Source organism: Lepisosteus platostomus, chromosome 3 (genome assembly GCF_059453375.1).
Source record: "Lepisosteus platostomus isolate fLepPlt1 chromosome 3, fLepPlt1.hap1, whole genome shotgun sequence".
Classification (NCBI taxonomy): Eukaryota; Metazoa; Chordata; class Actinopteri; order Semionotiformes; family Lepisosteidae; genus Lepisosteus; species Lepisosteus platostomus.
The window spans coordinates 18,080,223-18,094,018 of NC_142613.1; positions in this window are offsets into that span (position 1 = coordinate 18,080,223).

A 13,796-nucleotide genomic window follows, 5' to 3' on the forward strand; every position below is an offset into this window, starting at 1 on the left:
CAACTGGCCATGAATTGCTCCTAGTGTGATATCTATTTTAGAGCAAGAAACAACAATACATCTTCAATTATATACAGTAGATGTTATGAAAAAGCCTAAAGCTTTAAATATGCCTTAAGGCTGTTGCCATAACATCTACCCAACAAGGGGTCTTGAATAAATGGGAATGGGGCACATAATATTGCCTGTCTTCCATTTATGCCCTTTAAACATCACTGACATTTGGGATTAGGTTCTGTCTTTGTCATGTTCAGGAAGATCCAGACAGAGGTCCAGAAGCATATTATTTTTTCTTGTTGTGTTTCCATTTTTTTTCCTTCACTTGTGTCAAATGGAGAAGGCTATTTATAAAAAGAAATGCTTATTGAGTACCAAAGCTTATCGTGCGCTGTTATGCAGCCAACTATTTTATTACCTAGGATACTGAATCCCTGCTTTGTCCTGAGAAAGCCAGTCAGGCTGTTAATGTGCTGGTCTTATTCAGATTCCCTGCTGTGCTATTATCCAGGCAACATGCAAGAGCGCACACAGTCTCTCTTTCTCTCTCTTGAATGTTTAAGATTTGGAGCCCAAACCGATGGTGATTGGAGAGTCACATGTCAGTGGAGCGCAAGAAAATGAGGTCAAGTTTTTGTCAGGATGCCAGATAAAGTAACAAAATTGATACCAAGAGAGAATGTGATTTTTATATTTCAGGGCCAAGTGCTTTGACTCTTTTACATATCTTTTAAAATGTCATCTACAGCTCATACAATTGCACAGTACATCCTTTTCAAAATTTTGCATCAACAACCCAACCACATATATTATACATACGGTAAGTATATTATGGAAATGTGAATGTTAAGTAGTTCTCATCATTTTACAGTGCCAAAAAAACAGAACTGTCTAAACAGACTTACAATACAACTTAATTAACCTGAATAAAGGAGAAACAGCTTTCCATGGCTGCTGACCTTTACATTTATACTCACAAATTAGAATCTGATTTGGATGGTTCTGCTCTCCAAATCTAACAGTGTGAAACAATGAAAGACAATTTATAGATCAGAATCCTTAATCTTGACATTCCCCAGAACCATAAAAGGTGTACCTTGTAAGATTATTGTACATACCCACTGCAACGTATGTGACACCGCTTATACAGTAGACTTCCTAACTCCTGCCTTGTTTGGAGAATCATGGTATAAATTCCATGAGGTTCAGTAACTTGTTCACTTCATTGAACAAGTTACTGAACCTCCACGTGCCGTCTTGTGAAACACACAGTGTAATATGTTTTTGGAAAACAGCCCAGGGCTGTTTGTCCAGACACCACAGCCCCTACCTGCGCTGTGCTTCACTCTGCTTGACAGAATCATGTGTGCTTCACTTCTTGCTATTTTTCACTTCAATCCACACCAGGGAGTCTTTAGGTTGCTGGATTCTCTATACTGCAGAACCTCTCTCTGATGGGTAGCTTCCCTTGTTCTTTTGCCCATGCAAAGTGATACTTCTGAGGCTTCATGGTAAACCCTGCCACCTGCAGAGGTACTGGCTGATCTTCCTCTCTAAGTTCTCCACCGTCGACATTGAGTCTTCATAGATTAAGAGAGGCTGGAGGATCCTAGGGAAGATGCCATGTTGGTAAATCCAAGCCTTACATTTGCCAGGCAATGCTGACTTATCTGCTGCTGGCTACCAAGCCTCCAGCTCCTGGCTGGTTGCCTGCATGGCTGCTGTGTTCCTCAGGCTGCAGTCAAACAACTTGCCCAAGCTCTTGTCTGCTTTCTCTACAATGGAAGGGATCGATATATCACCCATGGAGAAGCCGAACTTGTCAAGGATCTTGCTTCAGCTGACTAGACCAGCATGTTCATGGAGAAAAGAATCTCTGAAATGATACAGCCAGTAATGATTCCCTTCTCCAGCTGGTGCCAATCTGATGTTATTGCACCAGATGAAACTTTCAGGCTGAAACTGTGATAACAGACCAAGATAAGGTTCCTGATCTTGGCTGTAGGGCTGCATTAGTGCCCATTTCCACTAATGTTTGAGGTATTGACCCATATGCATTGGCGAGGTCTAACCACAACATAACCATAACTAGATCTCTCTTGCCTTCCACAATGTAGCTTATTGTGCCACAATATGGTGGCACAACACTTTTTTGTTTTGTTTTATTACATGACAAATAGATACAAAAATAATGATAACACAACTCTTATAGGTGAACGTACACAAAACAAAGGGGGGAACAAATTCAGTGAACAAAAAAAACAGTTTATCCAGACTGCTGGTTTTTGTGCAGCTTGGCTGTGCTTATTTTTATGAGTTTTTATAACTTGTTTAAAATCCTGGAACGAAGTCTGATCTGGAACTATCTTAGATTATATCCAGCTCTGCAAGATAAATTGTTTTTGCATTTAGACATGACAGTAAAAGACGTTCAGCCTGAAGATGGATAGTAACCAAGACTCTTCACTTAGCAGGAGCAGTATGGAGATTTATTGGCACAGTCACACAGTTTCATCTGACAGCACATTGGACATGTATTCCCAACATTCCTATATTACAGGACATTCCTGAAAAACGTACTCACATCCGGAGTGCATCTGTGACAGCGCAAATCAAAAGCAATCCTTATATTGAACCAACAGTATCGTGGATTGCTGTGTGCAGTTTTTAATTGGATTACCTGGAGTGCTCATTTATCAGAAGCAGAAAAACGTTGTCCCTTTCAGCACAGATTTCTATCCTATATTAAAATGCCTGGCAGGGAACTCATTTTAGCCATGATAAATAACCCCAAAGCATGTTTATAACACATCACCAAATACTGTGACCAAAACAGGAAAACCCAGAGACAAGAAAGATACTGAAATGTCTTGCCATCATTTACAGTGATTGTTCAGATGGGAGGGAAAATAGTTCTGCTTTATAGTATACTTGGTTTAACTAACACCTCCTAAATTAAATGCTTGTAATATGATGCACCCATCCAATGCATTCACTGTCCTAAGCACCCTCAGCTCAACCAAGTCCAATAGTGATTAAATTTATTATGGCCCAGCCACCATGAGCTTTAGAACTTTGCATAGTTGTCAACCAAAGCCTTGGACTCTTACTCTTACTTATACAAATAGTTATAATAGAGTTAATTTGTTCTATGTAATGTGAAGGGATTGAAATACAGATCAAGAAGAATTAAAAAATAATAATACGATGAAGTATGTTTATTTTTATAATAGTCTACTCTACAATGCAACATCTAGTCAAGGGTGCTTTGAATTTATTTAGAAGCTAAGTATAATTTATTTAAGAATTTTCTGGAATGTAGAGGACATCATAATGCACAAATAAGTAAAGCCTGAAGACTGTCCTACCTGCAGAATTCAAAGGCATAAGGACTAATTGTGTGTACAGTTTGCTTTATATCCAGGATGTCAACAAAACATATAAAATGCAACCAAGCCATGGGAAACTGACTTGGAAATATTTGAAAGAAAAATAGAATTTTTCTCAATTTTTCTAAATTGCTCAAACCCTGGTATGTCAACCAAGTGCATTTTCATGACTGTTTAGCTAATTATTGTATCAAATACAGTGCAATATAAACTGGTGAACTTCAGCCATGCCAGGGACAAGCTCATATCAGTCTGAAATATGACTCCCTACAATAGATGAACATAGAAGTGATGTTGTTACACTGTGTAATAACTAACGCCCTAGCACCTCTCTCACCATACATGTTTTGTCATATATTCTGTTACATTTACCACACTGAGAAGATAATAAAGAGTGTGAAAATGGGACGTGAGCTCTTCACATTTTTCTTTTTGATTTAAGCTGTTATTATATCACACACCAACAGGCTGATCAATTATCCTTGTGTAATTAATAATAAAGACAGAAAATACATGGTTATATATATGTCTTATATTAAATATCTACATATTGTCCATATCCTATAAATACTATATTAATTATAATATATTATAATAATTTATCATTTATCATAATACACTGTACGGCAATATTTATATTGTACAATAATATAATTATAATTTATATAAACATTATAAATACTGTATATTAGGTACAGTATTACTGGATGTAATTACATTATATGATATTTAAATGAAATATTAAAGGTTTTTATATCTGCAATCAAACTAAGAGCACTTGTTTAAGAGCCACTGAAAGGTGACCTGATTATTGTTTGTACATGGTGAACTAGGTCAAGAAAGATTTACTGCACTGTTTACAGTTCTGTAAACAGAACTGCATTTCCCCAAGTTAATTATTCTCCCTAACCCTTAAAGCTCAGTGAAAAAAGTGGTATGGTATAAAGTTCTTTTTAGCTCATAGAAACTGGATGATGTATGCATTACATGGTTTGCACTTATAAAACTGAAAAAAGTTTTATAAATTTTCGTGATGCTTAATATAAGCAATTTTGTCTGAAACCTCCTGAAACTAATAACCACTTAAACCTTCTGTACAACAGAAAAATAATCTTCTCCTTTTCACTTTTGTAAGCGTATTATACTACTATTATACTACCAGATCTGAGACACATCATCTGCTTCAGAGAAATAGCTCTCCCAGTTTATCATTAGTTTTGTGGAACACACTCCCCTGTGGAGCATCTATTGTTGTGTAAAGACCAAAAAAGACTTATCTATCTTTGAGGGAAAGAGTGAGGGTGTATTTGAATTCTAGAAGGCATATACTTGCAGTCATTGGAACTAATTTGTAGAAAAGAGTTTGTATGTCTTATATTTTGTTTCTTTTTGTTTGGAATTACTGTAACTAGACCTATGTCTTTTATATTTGTCCCCAGTTAGAGCACCATTAAATTGTGCCAGAAACAAAGAAACCACAAAGCAATGCTCAGAAACATTTCTGAATGCAGTGTGTATTTCAAGAAAGTTACACCAATGAAAATTGGTATAATCACTGCCCAACTTACAAACTTTGTTTCTTCTCACATTATTAAGTTATATCTATTGTAAAGTTCTTATAATAGTAGAAAACTACTGTATGTTGTCGGCTTTGAGTATATTACTGATCCTCATAACATACATACAGTATACTTAACTCAGCAGTGTTCTTGTTCAGCAGTGAACAGCAAAAGCATTTCCATTAGATTTCTTCTTTGAACAATGTTTACTCATACCACTTTCAAAATGCTTTTGAATTCTCTGAGATTTCACTTACTTTTTTAGGAACAGGTCACACTGTAACCTCACACTTTGGCTATATTATGTATAAATCTCATGTCATGTCATTTGCCAAACTGCTTTATACCATAGGGTATCGCAGGAAGCTGGAGCCTACCCGGAAAGCAACGAGCAGTACACCCTGGTGCAAGCCAATCATACATGGGGACAATTTGGAGGCCATGGTAAAGGCTGAGGAGGGAAATTTGGCCAGGACACCGGGGTAACTCCCTACTCTTATTGATAAATGCCTGGGGATCTTTAATGACCACTGAGAGTCAGGACCTCGGTTTTACGTCTCATCCGAAAGACGGCACCCTTTTCAGTATAGTGTCCCCGCCACTATACCCAGACATTAGGACCCACACAGACCACAGGGAGGGTGCCCCCCCACTGGTCCCACTAATACCACTTCCAGCAGCAACCATAGCTTCCCAGGAGGTCTCCCATCCAGGCAGTGACCAGGCTCAACCCTGCTTACCTTCAGTGGGTAGCTAGTTTAGAGCTGCTGGGTGATATGGCTGCTGTCTATGTATAAATGTATAAATACTATTATTATATTATGTATAAATACTCACCTATTTTCCATTTTCCATAACTCTGCATGCATTTTTTTAGCCTACCCCCATTCCACCACCCCAGATGCACTCTTGCAGAAGCCTCCCTGCTTCATTGACTATTTGGTGTGGTACAGATCAACAAAAACTCGGGTTGGAGGTTGCTTTTTGGGGTCTGGAGATTTTTCCATCGTTTTTTTGTGTAGGAGGTATGTGATTGGATGAGTGAAACACCGATGATTCTATCTGCACTGAATGGAATAAAAGAAAAGTCGGATGAATCTGTGATTGAATATCAGAAGACAGGTTGTATCCACCAGCTTGATTGAGGCCTTTAATAATACTGAAAAGAGCACACTTTCTCTTTCTTTTTCTCTGCCAGACTATAGTTCCTATTTATTTTTCCACTGTCATGAACACAGCAAGCTGACATGCTCTACATTGAGACAAAAGCTGATGGAGAGGTCAATCTAATCTAAAAACTGAATCACATCATTGATTTCCTGCTCACACTGCACCCACAGGGCCACCTCAGAACCTCCTGCTATCAACTTCTCTCACTTTTTGGATTGGTGAGATTAAACAGATAAGGAACGTCATTAGTGGTGTCAAGTTTAAACTCTCTGAATTCACTCTTACTTTATTTTTTAAGTGTTTAGCATCCTGAATCTGAATAAATAAAATTTTGCAGTATTGCTATAGGCAATACATGTGATCTTCAGCATTTGTTCTGGGGATCAGGCATGACTTGTATATTAGTAGTAGTTTTGGTAGTTCATCCCTAATGAATGTATTCCACAGCAAATTTGCACAGCTGATTTGTGCTGATTTTCCAGGGTTTGCCCACATTGTTTATTTAATTTATTGTATTGTTTCACCTTGCTTTTACAATGGTTTCATTTGTGTTACTAGAAAATTCAGTTTTCTCTGTGTTTAACACTAGTGAAAGATGTTTATGTTTAATTTAGGGAGTTAAAAGAACAAAACAGCTGACAAATGATATGGATGTCTCCATAACGCAGAGATTGCAAAGACAATATAAAAAGAACTGGGGTTTATTGTGGTCTTTCTATTGTGGTAATGCTCTTGAAAGTAAATTGTTTTGAAGTCTGAGGTTTTGAAGTCTGAAGTGATCATTTTTCTTCCATCTCTATTAAGATCTTACAGTATGTCAGGTTGCAAAGAAAATGAAAACTTTATTCTCACAATTCCTCTTTTAAGTCTGTTAATAAGTACTGTCGCTTTAGTTATCTATCCTCATTATGTATACATTTCACTTTTTGCCATTTTTGAATGGCTTCTTTGACTGCAGTACTCTGTAATTAAATAAAGTCTGTGGTTTATCTGTAAGACACGTTTTTTTCAACAGAGAGATTTCTAAAGCAATTCAGTAATGGAATTCATTCAGTTTCTGCATTATCCTCTTTGATGTTCCAGGATTTGTTCTGGTCAATTTGATTACCTGGTAGCCCTCTTGATTAAGGTGAAACTGTGTTCCTGAGGCTTCAAGCTTGAGTGTACAAGTATTAGCACTGTGAATACAGAACATATGTGTTTTGTACTATACTGTATATGAGGTTGGCTGGCAAATAATATATCAAAAATAACAAACTAACAAAACTAGCATGGAAATATAAGAATGATTAAAGTAATTTTCTTCTTTGATTCTTTGGAGTGTATTGCAGATATTGACTTGTGGAGTATTTTTCATTTCTTAGTGCTATTTCAAATTATTTTACGAAGAAAGATCCCTCAATTTCCTGTGTACAACAATTTAGCTTTTGTAGAGGTTTTTAAATTTCGGCTCAGCAAGAATAATTATTGTTTGTTTATAGACAATTAAGATGTAAAAAAGAACAATTTATGTTATTTGGGAAGATTTCTTACTGTCACGTGAAAGTGCACTACGAAAACAGTTTTAACATGTGCAGGTCAAACGGTACCAGGCACTGAGGCACCAACTGATATTGCTGTAACTCAATTAGAATGAAAAGTATTGGATTGTTTTTGGAGATACAAGGAGAAATGGAAGGCTAAATTAAGGCTCTCTTTCAGGACCTCCATCAAAATAATGTGCAGAGCAGTGCGAAAGAATTCTTGATTTCTGCTTTATTTCTTCCAGTTATTTGGTTCTCCCGGAAGTTGGGGAATTAGGAACTAATTTAGCTTCATTGCTTTAGCTTCATTGAGCAATGTGAAAACCTTTTAGAACTTTGACCTTTGTCTAATTCAGAGATCATGATCAATCTGTCTTCAGCTTTTAAGGGCTCTGGCAGAAGCTGGTGAATAGCCAAGTGAAACAATGTTAATACATGAGCCCAATTTTGGGTTTTTCCATCAGCCTTCCTACACATGTATATGTGGCAGTGTTAGCGGAGAGGATACGAAATACTATCAGGAAAATGGTGCAGTATTTATATTTGGCCAATAAATTACATTAGCTATAGTTGATGTGGAATCCTTCATTTTCAGAGACTGGGGTTGTTTTTATGTTATTAATATCCGTAACCCTAACATGAAGATCATGTACCTTCAAAGCCAAATCTATACTGTGAGGTTGTACTAGACACAATGTGTCTGTGTTATGCCGCGTTCTGGAGGAGGAGCTAGAAGCATGTTCCAGGAGCAGGAAAGAACCCTATTTCAAGGCGAACCCCAGTTGGATGCAACACCACATCCGCCAGCACATGCAACCACCCTGCCAACCTGTGATGACGGGGCCCAGAGCCAGACCCATGCAGGCTGGGAAATAAGATCAGGCAGAACAGGACAGGCAGGAGAGATGCAGGCCGAAAACCCTGTGTGAATTTCCTGCAGCCACCCAAACAGATAGACATAATGCAACCCTCAGCCAGAGAACCACGGAAGCTTGGACTGCACCGAATTGCAACTGCAGAGCTTGAGCTCAGAGCCAGGCAGACACAGAGAAGCCAAGACAGATTGCTGAGCTGATGGGAATCTGAGAGAGCAAACCAAACTCACAGAAGCCCATACCAGGCAGACAGGTGTCCGAGAGAGCAGCTTACCGAATTGATAAGGGTCTGAGAATACCAGACAGAGAGGAATCCAATCCAGATTGACAGGGATCCAAGACTGTGTCCCGGCTGAAGGCAGTCTAAGACAGAATACCAGACTTACATCGGTCATAGACAGATTACTACGCTGATGGACCAGATCAAGTACAGAACCATATCAGACCGAAACAGAAAGGCAGACAGGCAGGCAAATCCAGCAGGGAGAGAAAGAAAGGATGCTCAAGAGCCTCAGCGTCAAGAAAGAATAACAGACCGCTGAGCACTGTCAGATTCTGGGAATGGCTGCAAACCATTTCCATGAAATTCCATCCGAATTTCCACATCAACTGGTGTGGAGACGCCAGGAGACGTAAGAGTCTACTACTGTATAGATAATCATACAGTTACTGTTATTGCAGAAAATATTCTCCCCACCTTGTGATAATTTGGTCCTTGTCTTGACCACACGTTTGCATTAGAAGATGACAAGAGACATGAGGCCTCATGGAAAATCTAAATAATTTATGTATGGCATTCTGTTTGCTGCAGTCTTGAAATATGCAACAGTAGCTTGCAAATGTATTTGTCATGAAACACTGCAATGCAAAATACAAAATTTAAATATTTTAATTATAAGTATAAAATGTATGCTATGGCAAACCTAAATCATCTCTGGTGCGCAAAATTAATTTGTCAAATCTCACAATTAGTTGAATGGCCTCTCCAGTAATAATGGTTCACACAATAAACTCACCTTTCTTTATAAGATCCTAGAGTGAATTTCAAGCAAAGATTCACACATGAAGGCTAATGAGCTTTCAGAACAACTAAAGATAAAGTTATATAAGGCACAGATCAAGAGAAGGGTTTACATTTTTCAATACCAAATGAATATTCCTTTGAGCATGGTGAAGTTGATCATTAAAAAGCAGAAGTTCAAACTGATCACTTGGGTAGGGGAAACTGGTTAGGGATGTCACACATGAAGTAACACAGCAAGTTTGAAAAAGCTACAGAATTTATAGGCAAAGATGGAAGAAAATGCCCATGAGATAAATCTCAGCTGTTAGGCAGAGTAGTAAGAAGGAGACCATCTTTAAAAAAGAAAGCATTTCAAACTCTGCACAGAGTTTGCAATTAAGTATTTAAGTTATACTGCACATACAGTATGTGGCAAAAGATTCTGTGGTCAGAAGAGACAAAATTGGAGCTGTTTGGTCTAAATTCAAAGCATTACCAATGGCACAGACCCAAAGCAGCCCATCTCCCAGTCAACACCAATCATATTGTCATTAGCAAGTAGGTGGCAGGATTATGATATGCAGCTGCTTCTCATCATCAGCGACTGGGAAAGTTGTCAAGAGGGTAAAATGGTTGGAGCAAAGTACAGGCAAATCTTAATGGAAAACCTGCTTAAATCTGCTAAAGACCTTAAACTGGGTGAAAAGTCTGTTTTGAACCAAAGCACAAGGCCAAAGCTACACTGCAATAGCTTAGCAAAAGGGGAGTGATTATACTTGAATGGCCCAGTCAAAGAGAGTCCCTGAGAGATAAAAATTCCTGCCCATCAACAATACTCAACCAAAAAAAAAAGAAATGGTGAGAAGTAAACCTTCAAGGCATGTGATGTTGGTAGACACTTGGCTGCAAAAGGTGCTTCCACCAAGTATTGACTCAGCGTCTGCAATCAAAATATTTCATTCTTTATCTTTGCAGCTGTTTGCTGATATTTAATTCATTTCACCCATGAAGGTGTTCAATTTGGCATATGGCAAGTCCCAATTAAAATAGTCACTCTTAATACATGTATACATTATTTGTAATTCAACAAAATGAGACATAAATATATACTTCGTAAGTGACTCTACAGTATATACTTACCGATTCCCATCTATCTTTCCTCCTCATTCTCAGATTTGATTTTCCCGCTTAATCTAGCACCTATACAATAACACATATAGGGTGAAAGAGTCAAAGTGTACTCCTTTTTCCTTTACTTAAAAATACATTTTGAACTTTTCATGGATTTATAAGAATTTAAATAACTTGAAATCACAATCATAACTTAGTATGTAAAGATACCAAAGTTAAGGCTGCTTCTAATGACTCTATAAGTGGAATCGTATGCTCTTTTCCAAAGCTACAGTTGTCTGAATGTTCTAGGGTCTAGTCTGTTGAGACTTGAGCGGTACAGCATAGCATTTACATTAAGAAGATTCATGGAAGATGTACTGTAAGGCATATACGGTTTCATTTTCCAAAAAGCAGTAAATGAACAAGACATCCAACAAATGACAAAAAATGAAGTTATTAAGCCAATATTTGTTGGAATTACATGCAGTGCTCATAGACAAATGAGAGCATTAACATTGTTTTTTGTACAGAACGTGATGTGTATCCCTCCCAATCCCCAGTAACAACCTGGGAAGGAAAGGTTGGGAATTAAGTGAACTGAAGTCTGCCATAAGAGTATGATTAATCAGAAAATCAGTGAGATATGGTAAATCTAGTCAACTTTGTCCTCTAAACCCAATCATATCATATGAGAAGAGAAAAAATACTTGATTGTATAATACAGTACCAATTAAAATTAATAACGAACATTACCTACTGAATTTTCAACTATACCAGCATCAAAATTCTTTTAAAATTTTTATGACAAATTTATGTTTGGGAGTATGTAAAGAAACGCAAGGAATCAGGTTTCTTGCTGTCCACTAATCTCAGCAAATCTTTCCTAAAAGAGAAAAGGAAATGTATATCTAGCCCTTGTTCCTTAATACAGCAAGTGGGTTTTAATGTTTCCCCTGAGAGCCAGTAAATTGCCTTGAATTACCAGAATCCTAAAACCCAGAGGTGAAAGACTTGAGTGGTCAACTGGGGACCCCCAAGTACCTGGCTGTGCCAGAATATCCTCATCTTTTTGTGAATGAACAGCACAGCAGTGACAAATACAGTATATTCCAGAACTGAGCTAACAGTTCAGTTTAAAGAGTGAAAGAGGACAAGCTAAAACAGGCGAAACCTTTTACAATGCCCATAGGATACATTCTTAGTTACAGGTGGGTGATTCGGTATGGGTCGGGTCACATCCACTCTCAAGTGTATTTACAGGAATTTTCTCAGCTTAGTAACACCTTGGTGATCAGTTCCACCTGTAGTTCTGAAGAAAATAATACAAAATACAAAATTAATACAGTTAATATAATTTAAAGCACTAAATTTAATGTATTTAGCTTTCTACTTTCCTTTCAACTACAAACTGAAAAAAGCAGACGTTTATGGCTAGGCAGTATAGTCCTTGTTTATAAGTTCTTTCCCCCCTCTCCAGAACTTAAATTGTTAAATGGTAAATAGTTTAAAATGTTATGATCATATATAACGTTACAGAAAAAATCAAATAATCTTAATTATTTCCCTTTCAAACCTGTTAATAAACACTGTCACTTCAGTTTCATTGCCTATATGTTCCACTCTTCCTTGTGTCCAAATGGATTCCTTGATTGAAAGGCTGCTTATCTGGACTCCAGTCTTTGAATTATGTGATCTTTTAATTAAGCAAGCTGTATGGTTAAATTGAAAGACACTTTTGTCATTTTTTTGGAAAGAAAGATTAAAAAAAAGGTTTAAAATTTAGTTAGGAAATTCATTCATATACTAAATTGTACTATTTGAAGACATCCAGTACCTGTTTGTCTTTCAACATTGTTACACATCGTAACACAGTAGGGCCTGTTAGTGGAATACTTGTGTTTTGACTAATATTGGTATTTTTGTTCCTGAAATAATTTACAATGTCCACAAATCAAGTAATTGACACCTGAAAAAGGCGCCACGGCCGGAACGTTGTGTTTTCTTTCTTCTCTTTTCAGCATGGAATAAACCTATTACTTGTTCCTTTTCAGCCTATGCATGCTGATGCAGCTACCCAGTTGAACTATATGCAACAGAATGTACTAAGGTGAAATATAACCTTCTCCACTGTTTCATTTAGGTGCATTTTTTATAATAAAAGGTTGTTATAAATAATCCAAACTATTTTTCAAAAACTCATGGTAAAACCACCAGTAAAACAAAATCTATCTTGTTTTCATTCATTTTTTGGGTTTCAATTACAATTTTATAAGCTGGCCCCTTTTAAAGCAGCCAACGTTTATTGCTGCCAAAGCTAACTTTAATGTCATATTGATATCCCAATGGCTTTTTAAAACTCTCTGCTTTTATTCATAATATTGTACCAGACCTGGATTCCCTGTTGATATTCTCATAGAAGTCAATTAATAAGTAGCAAATAAAACTCTAATTCATAGTCTTTTGCACACCACTTTAGTGTGCACTGGAGTCATATTACCAAGAAAATGTCTTTCAGCTATTCTCACAATAGAGACTGTGTACTGAAAATACTGCTTAAGTTTCATATTTCCTCATTGTCTACCATACTGAGTTTAATTGTAATAGACTAACTGATATCCTTATATAGCAATTTGCCATCATCAGCAATGGCAGAGTATCCTGTTGCTGATGTAATACTGAAATGTGACAGCAAATTACTTTTGTGGAGATCCAGCTATGTCATCCTGAAGGGTCCATCCCTTCTCCTGAAGCTCAGATGGCAGGACTGCTCTGTGTCTTTTATGCCACGAGACCGATAGGTCAGCTGAGGGGGTCCTGAGAAATTTGTGGAACTGCTTGAATTTTTGGTGAATTGAGGTTTTAAAGACATCCATTGTTCCCTTCTGACAAGTTATGTAGTCATTACCAATAGGGGTGACATACACAAGCAGTCACTGGTTATAAGCTGGAGGAGACACTTGGGAGGTGGCTGTTCTTATGACTATTCTGAAGGAGAATAATGCGGGTTCTAGCAACTTTATTTTGTACAGACTGGCAAATGTGAATGGAAGGATACCATAGCTGCTTACATACATTTTCCTGTCTTCCAGGTGTTATTTAGAGAATGGTGTTTCTGTTAGTTTATCATTAACTGTGATCAATAGGGAATCATGGGAAAGTAGTGTTGT